Source organism: Python bivittatus, unplaced genomic scaffold, assembly GCF_059951505.1.
Source record: "Python bivittatus isolate LINGU-HERP-01145 unplaced genomic scaffold, Pbiv_v1 ctg000120_np1212, whole genome shotgun sequence".
Classification (NCBI taxonomy): Eukaryota; Metazoa; Chordata; class Lepidosauria; order Squamata; family Pythonidae; genus Python; species Python bivittatus.
In genome coordinates this window covers 5,982,874-5,989,219 of record NW_028277037.1, presented here as the reverse complement: position 1 = coordinate 5,989,219, position 6,346 = coordinate 5,982,874, and the positions used below count along the sequence as shown (strand labels likewise).

General features: G+C 38.2%; 1 long non-coding RNA gene across 1 annotated transcript; it reads left to right on the top strand.

Annotated features, from left to right (window-relative positions):
• The first annotated feature begins 790 nt into the window (after positions 1-790).
• Positions 791-4,146, top strand: LOC112540868 (uncharacterized). Its single transcript, XR_003084918.2, has 4 exons — positions 791-924; positions 1,167-1,243; positions 2,833-2,932; positions 3,840-4,146. It is a non-coding gene; the product is annotated as an uncharacterized LOC112540868 (long non-coding RNA).
• Positions 4,147-6,346: the final 2,200 nt, after the last annotated feature.

Here is a 6,346-nt window from a genome sequence, read left to right as displayed (position 1 = left end):
TAATCAGTACTGTAGACACTAGTTGGCATCAATCTACTGTCCAACAGCTGCAACTGGAAATGCTGAGACTGGACTTGGATCTTCCTACATGCCAAATTTCCTCTCTCCTACTAAGCTATGGCCCACTTTCAGGGTCTCATTCCTTGAAACAATGGCTTTTTCCCACAAATACTTTGTCAGATGAAAATGAGCAGCAATCTATAACTGTACAGAATAAACAGGTTGTTTGTCACACTGGGAACGTATCTAATACACAGCTTAGCAGGAACTGTGTATGAAAATCCAATAGCTGATTGTTTGTAAACAAGAGCCTGCGCTGAGAGTTAACAGACACTATTCTGCAACTGGCTTGCTATAATCCAGTATTTACCAGATATGTTTTCAATAAACATTTGGAATATAGTCAGCCTACAATGGTAATTGTTTAATTACTTAGGTGCCATTGAGTCGCATTCAATTGCTTGACAATTCTGCACAAATTTTGCTATCTTGACCAAACTTTTGTAATAATTCACAGTTCTTCCAAGGGCGTTCCAGGATCCCTTTGTTCCTGTCCATCCTCCTTACCCATTCTGTTTCCTTCATTCTCCTTCTCTCACTTCTGAAGCATAAATATTTTTCCTAGTTCATCATCTGCTCACATCATACCCAAAGTATGTGAACGTCTGTTTGCTGATCATTGCCTCAAGTGACCACTCGCCCTTTATTTAGCCCAGCACTCCTTGATTGGTTGTTCTTACAGTCCATGGTACTCTTAGTCACTGCCTCCAAATCTATGCTTCAGATGTGTCCAGCTTGTGTCTTGCTCTTTCACAGCGTTCAGCTTTTACCACACAAAGTACATGCAGTCCCACCTTGCTTCAATTCCAGAAACAGGGAAAAACTGCTTTATTTCAACATGCCTGCGGTCCCAGCTGCCTGACTGTGGGTGCCTATTTTGGATTTTATTTGGGACTTGATTTTGCTTTTCATGATTACTTTTTTGGTTTTGACATTGTTCTGTTTTACTTATTTTCTCTTTTTGTCCTTTGGGATTGGGATGGGTTAGAAGTACTGCTAAACAAATGCATAAAATAAAGAAGATCCTTGTTTTAGCAATGTTCATCTTTGCTGTCAATCAAATCTTCCTTTCTTCCCTAGGATTAAACTTCTCTTTATTTTTCCAGCAAACTGTCCATCAGTATGTATTCTTGAGCTCAAGAAAACAGAACTCTTTACCACTTTTACCTCTTCACCATCAGCTGTAAGTTCTCAAGCATGCAAGCTTTCATTACCCTTAATATTTAACATTAACCTGGATTCTTTCACTTCTAATGGCATAAAGCTGTCTTCTGAGACTTTACTTTTGATTAGTGAAACAGGTGCTGTCTGCATATCTCAACTTTGTATTGGTTTGATCTCCAAATCTGATGCCAGTTGTTACCTCTTCCAATAATTCCTGTTATTCTCATGATAACAAGAATCAAATAATGATACAGTGAATCAGATATGAGGACAATATGCTTCCTTGTCTCACTCCCTTCTCAGCAACTGTCTAACCTACTTAGATCTTTCCTTCTCTGAAATTTTGGAAATACTTGGAAATATTCTAGTAAGTAAGAGTGAGAATAAGGTTCATTTTTCTTAAGTTTGCATGAAAGAAGACAGATCTAGGTAAATAAGGTTCTGTTTAATATGTACATTTCTGCTCCCAACCAATTCAAACTCAGGATAAATAAAAATGTATAGCATCTGACTGGCAAGCTTGTGGTAGAAGTACATTCATTGTGTTTTGTTAGATGTCTACTCTTCTTTCCTGAACACAGGGGAATAATACATTTCTGCATGTTTAGAGCAGAAACTTGCTGTGCACAGCAACAATTGCTGGAATTCATGATATCATTAATCCACCACCCTTACTCTCCCCAGAGTCTTTTTCAACGTTCAAAAACAAAATGAAGGGAAAACAAAACAAAGTTTTTAAAAGAGGAGTGTGCAAATGCATGTGTTAATTAACTGAATATTCATAGGATGCTGCCTCTTAATTTGAAGAAAGCTGAACAAATGAGGATGGCATAAGACAAGTAAATTAGAAAGAAAATACAGCAACACAGACCATTCTGAACTACTTTTTAAAGTTGGTCCTCTCCAAGCAATAATAATCAGGTGGAGAATGGAATGTCCCAATTTGCTGCTTCCCAACAACCTGATCTCCTGCTCGCCTCCCAATGGGACAAGCAAAAAGAGACTGTTTGACAAATTGTATGCTCCCCTCCTCAGGATTTAGAATGGGGTGGGCCACGCTTTCCAGGTTTGTAGCTGCAACTTAGCCTCCTGGCTGGTGGAACTCATCACGGCATAACATAGTCCTATTCCTGGAAGGGAGGATGGAATGAGTTTTTTGGCCAGTGATTTAAAAAATCATGAGCTCCCATCTCCATCTTTCCTTCCAAATTTTTTAAGGCTAAAATCATACCACCCACATTTTGCTGCCAAATTTTAGCAACATGGTTTTGGCTGGTTTCTTGAATGCTGAAGGAGGTTTAAAGAAAGGAATGAAAACATTCTCTCTTAAGAACCCTTGATGCTCCCCTTTGTGCCTTTATTGCTTATTTTTAAGCCAAAAGTCACAAAACTGGAAGTTAACCATTTTCCTGGCAACTGTTGGTGAGGCAACCCTTGGATGCTTTAGAAGCTGGGGACCATGGATTCCACACCCCGATATATAACCTTAGTGATTTAGAGCTGTAAATACAGTTTGTGAGGAAGACTATATGCATTGAGCAGGATACTTTCCACATAAATATTCTTCAAATAAAGTCAAAAGCACAGGAATGTCTATTGCTTCTTCAGGTTTTCATACCATGAGAAAAAGAAATGGTCCTTCAGGAACGACACAACCTTACCAGAAGAGGAGACCCTGGAGTCATCTTCATAGGACATAAACACAAAGGTAGAAAGTAAATGTTTATGCTGATCCTGTTCTTGCTTTTAACTGGTCCGTCTGCTAAATGTAATTGGCCATGTCAAAACAAAGCTACAGGCTAAAATAACATAGGATTGCTGGGGGCCACACTTGACATTTTTGGGAAGGCTGATAGATATATTGGGTGGTGGAGGTAATATAAATAAAGATGGGCCATATCATAGTGTACATGTTTTTTGGAGTGGGGTCCTCTATTTTGGGAGGAGGAGTTCTGATTTAAGCATGCAAAGTCTAGTTTTCAACATGGTGAGAAATTGCATTTCCAGAATTTGTCTTTTGTGGTTAGATGAGATCTGGGGATCATGAACAGGGGTCCTGAGCTTCTATTTTGCCACCACCAGTAAATCTGCAATTTGTGGCAGGCAAGCAGCGGAAAAATGGCTCATCTTTCTGTTTCAGTCTTTGTTGACATCAGGCTACTGCTTAGACTAGACTCTGATCTGGTTAGCTTCTACCACCTCCTGCTTACACAATTGCCTTTGACTTTTAGATGGCCTTCTAACCATTCTAGTTGTTTAAGAATCTCTGCAAGTTACTTAATCATTTAGTTCCTGGATGAACTCATGATGATGATGATTAAATAATGACTGAAAAGAGTTTGATGCCAAATTAAGAAAAGATATTCTGGGCCAAGTAGGTGGGAACAATGGATACTCAGTTGTAGTTTTGGCTGCTTAAGTAATATGCAATAAATGGGGGCCGCTACAAGTGCTAAACCTGTGACAGAATGAAATAGATTCTTAGTCATCAGCTGTCATCAGAGTGACATGGAGGAACCCTAAGAATGAATGAGGTCTAATATAGACACAGAATCTGGTAGAAACATATCAGTTTTTCATTCCTAAGACTGGTTGTCCATTATCCCTAATTACAGGAAAACCCAGTTTTAAACAATGAGATGAAGCAACAACAGAAGCAACAGAAATTCCTCCTGGTGTCACAAGATGAACAGCCATGATACAAAACCTGTTTTCATCTCAGCTTTGTAAATGTCAGGGCTAAAGGTGCCCTTTTTATTTTATTTTATTTTATTTTATTTTATTTTATTTTATTTTATTTTATTTTATTCTTCCTGGGGGGTCTGATAGTCAAGCTGAAGCCTATAGGCATCTAGATAAAAGTCCTAATTCTTTAGAAGACCTGAAATCTGGCACATATGCCTTTTGGAGACAAAATATAGAATCCAGGGGAGGGAGGGAGGGGGAATCTTTCAGGACTTAGGGGAGATGCTGATGGTGAGAGGGGTGACCAGGCAAGCAAAGGACCAAGAGAAGCCATGGTTACAGATTGGAAGAGGATTGGGGTATGTCAGCACCAGATGGATGAGGATTCCAAGAGAAGTCACTGGGAGGAGAGGCTGTGTGAAAAGGAACCAAATCAGGACCAGCAAAGAAAACTATGTAGCACCAATGCACAGAAGGAAAAAAAAGGGGGGGGGATTTGGATTAGAAGGGACATGTGAGCGCATTCTCTTTCTTCTCCCACTTTTGGATAATACAAGGTTTTTCTCCCTTGGAAGTGAAAGCAAGGTTAGCTAAGGAGGGAATTGCTACTCTGAAGCCTGCCTTTAAGTAAGCAGCTGTGGGAGAAGGGGAGAGATCAAAGTTGTATATGTTTCAAAGTTAAGAAACTTTTCGACAGAGGCTTGATAAATGCATACAGGATATTTATGTTCAGCTAAACATATATATTCACATGTATATTTCCTTAGTATAGAAACAGAACTCTGTATACGAACACAAACTGCATCAGTTATTTACTGTAATCCTTTGTAAATAGCAATACATTTCATTTTAATTAACTCAGTTCTGTCTGGGTCTGGATTGATTCCTATCTTTATTCAACCTCAGATAGATGGCTGTTATATTATGGAACCTGAATTGAAGGAGACTTCTAGAATATCCTTCCTTGAACACGGCAATGTTAATGTTAGAATACTTTCATTCATTCATTCATTCATTCATTCATTCATTCATTCATTCATTCATTCATTCATTATTAAATTTGTATGCCACCCATCTCCCCCCAATGGGTGACTCTGGGTGGCTCACAATTAAAATCAGAGACCCCATTAACAATTAAAAATCCCCCCATAAATAGTTAAATAAATAATCCATTAAAGATCACATCTAAAGAACAAACCCTGTACATAAATACTATCAATGTTAATATTAGAATACTGTTTCTCTTTATTATATTTCTACCACGTTACTTCTTGGATATTCATAATATTTCCACATTTACAAGTTTATGGAATACAAAGCGAAGGGTGAGTACTGAACTGTAAAATTGTCATAAGCTTAGAACAAGGAGGACAGAACACTGCCATAATGTCCACACATTATCTTAAACCAGAATTTTTAAACATGGTTTATGATGGCATGTTTTATACAGAATGCTAAGCTATAATGCAGGACTGTGCAATCTACGGATCCAGTTCCCAAAAGCCTTGGGAGAATTCTACCAGACCTTCCAAATATCATCTCTGAATTGTAATTTTTAATACAACAGAAGTTGGAAATTAAGGGTATGTAACCATATTGATTGTATTTAACTGATTTCCAATTAAAATTAACTCAAGTGCCATCAAAGCACAATTCGTTCTTGTCCTGGCCCCACCCACTGGGCTGACTGAGCCCACATAATTTCATCTGATGATGACAGAACTTTAGTTGTTGTTAGGAAACAAGGGACAAATGGGTGGGACAATGTGAAATCAATGTTCTCATGCTTATTGCATGTCAAAGTTATGTTCTCTGTTACAGCACTTCAGAGGGGGGGGGGAAAAACCAAAATAAAATTAATGATTACACGGTCTTATTTACAAATTCAGTTCTTGCAGGCCCTAGAAGCCCCAGCATTTCATTAAGACTTCAACATGCCTCATGACTCTATCATAAAAATAAGAGCAAGAATAAGTACAAAAGCCTCAAGTTTACTATAGCTAATCCTCATGATACAAAAGTATACTTCGGCATTCCCTTGAAGGAATGGAGGGCGATAGCAGTCGTAAGCCCAAGACTAGTCAATTGTTTATGCAGGGGACTCATGCTGGGAAACACTCCAATTTACTTAATTAAATCCCTCATCTGGTGACCCACTGCAGAAGAGTAAGCAAAAGTCTACGTACGAGTCTGTTCTTGAATGAGATTCACATTTAGTATACATATTCTTCTGGCCAAAGAGAAAAAAAATCTGAACTTCTTGTAACAAGAATTAAACTTAAAAAGCTATTTAAGAGTGTGGTCTCATGTTATAAAACTATTGCCACTAAACATACCAAAAATCAGAATCTTGGTACAGGGAAAAGGAACAGGGAACCTTTGAAATTCACTGCCAGAATAATTTCATATTTCAGATGCTGTTTAGTAAGAAAGATTC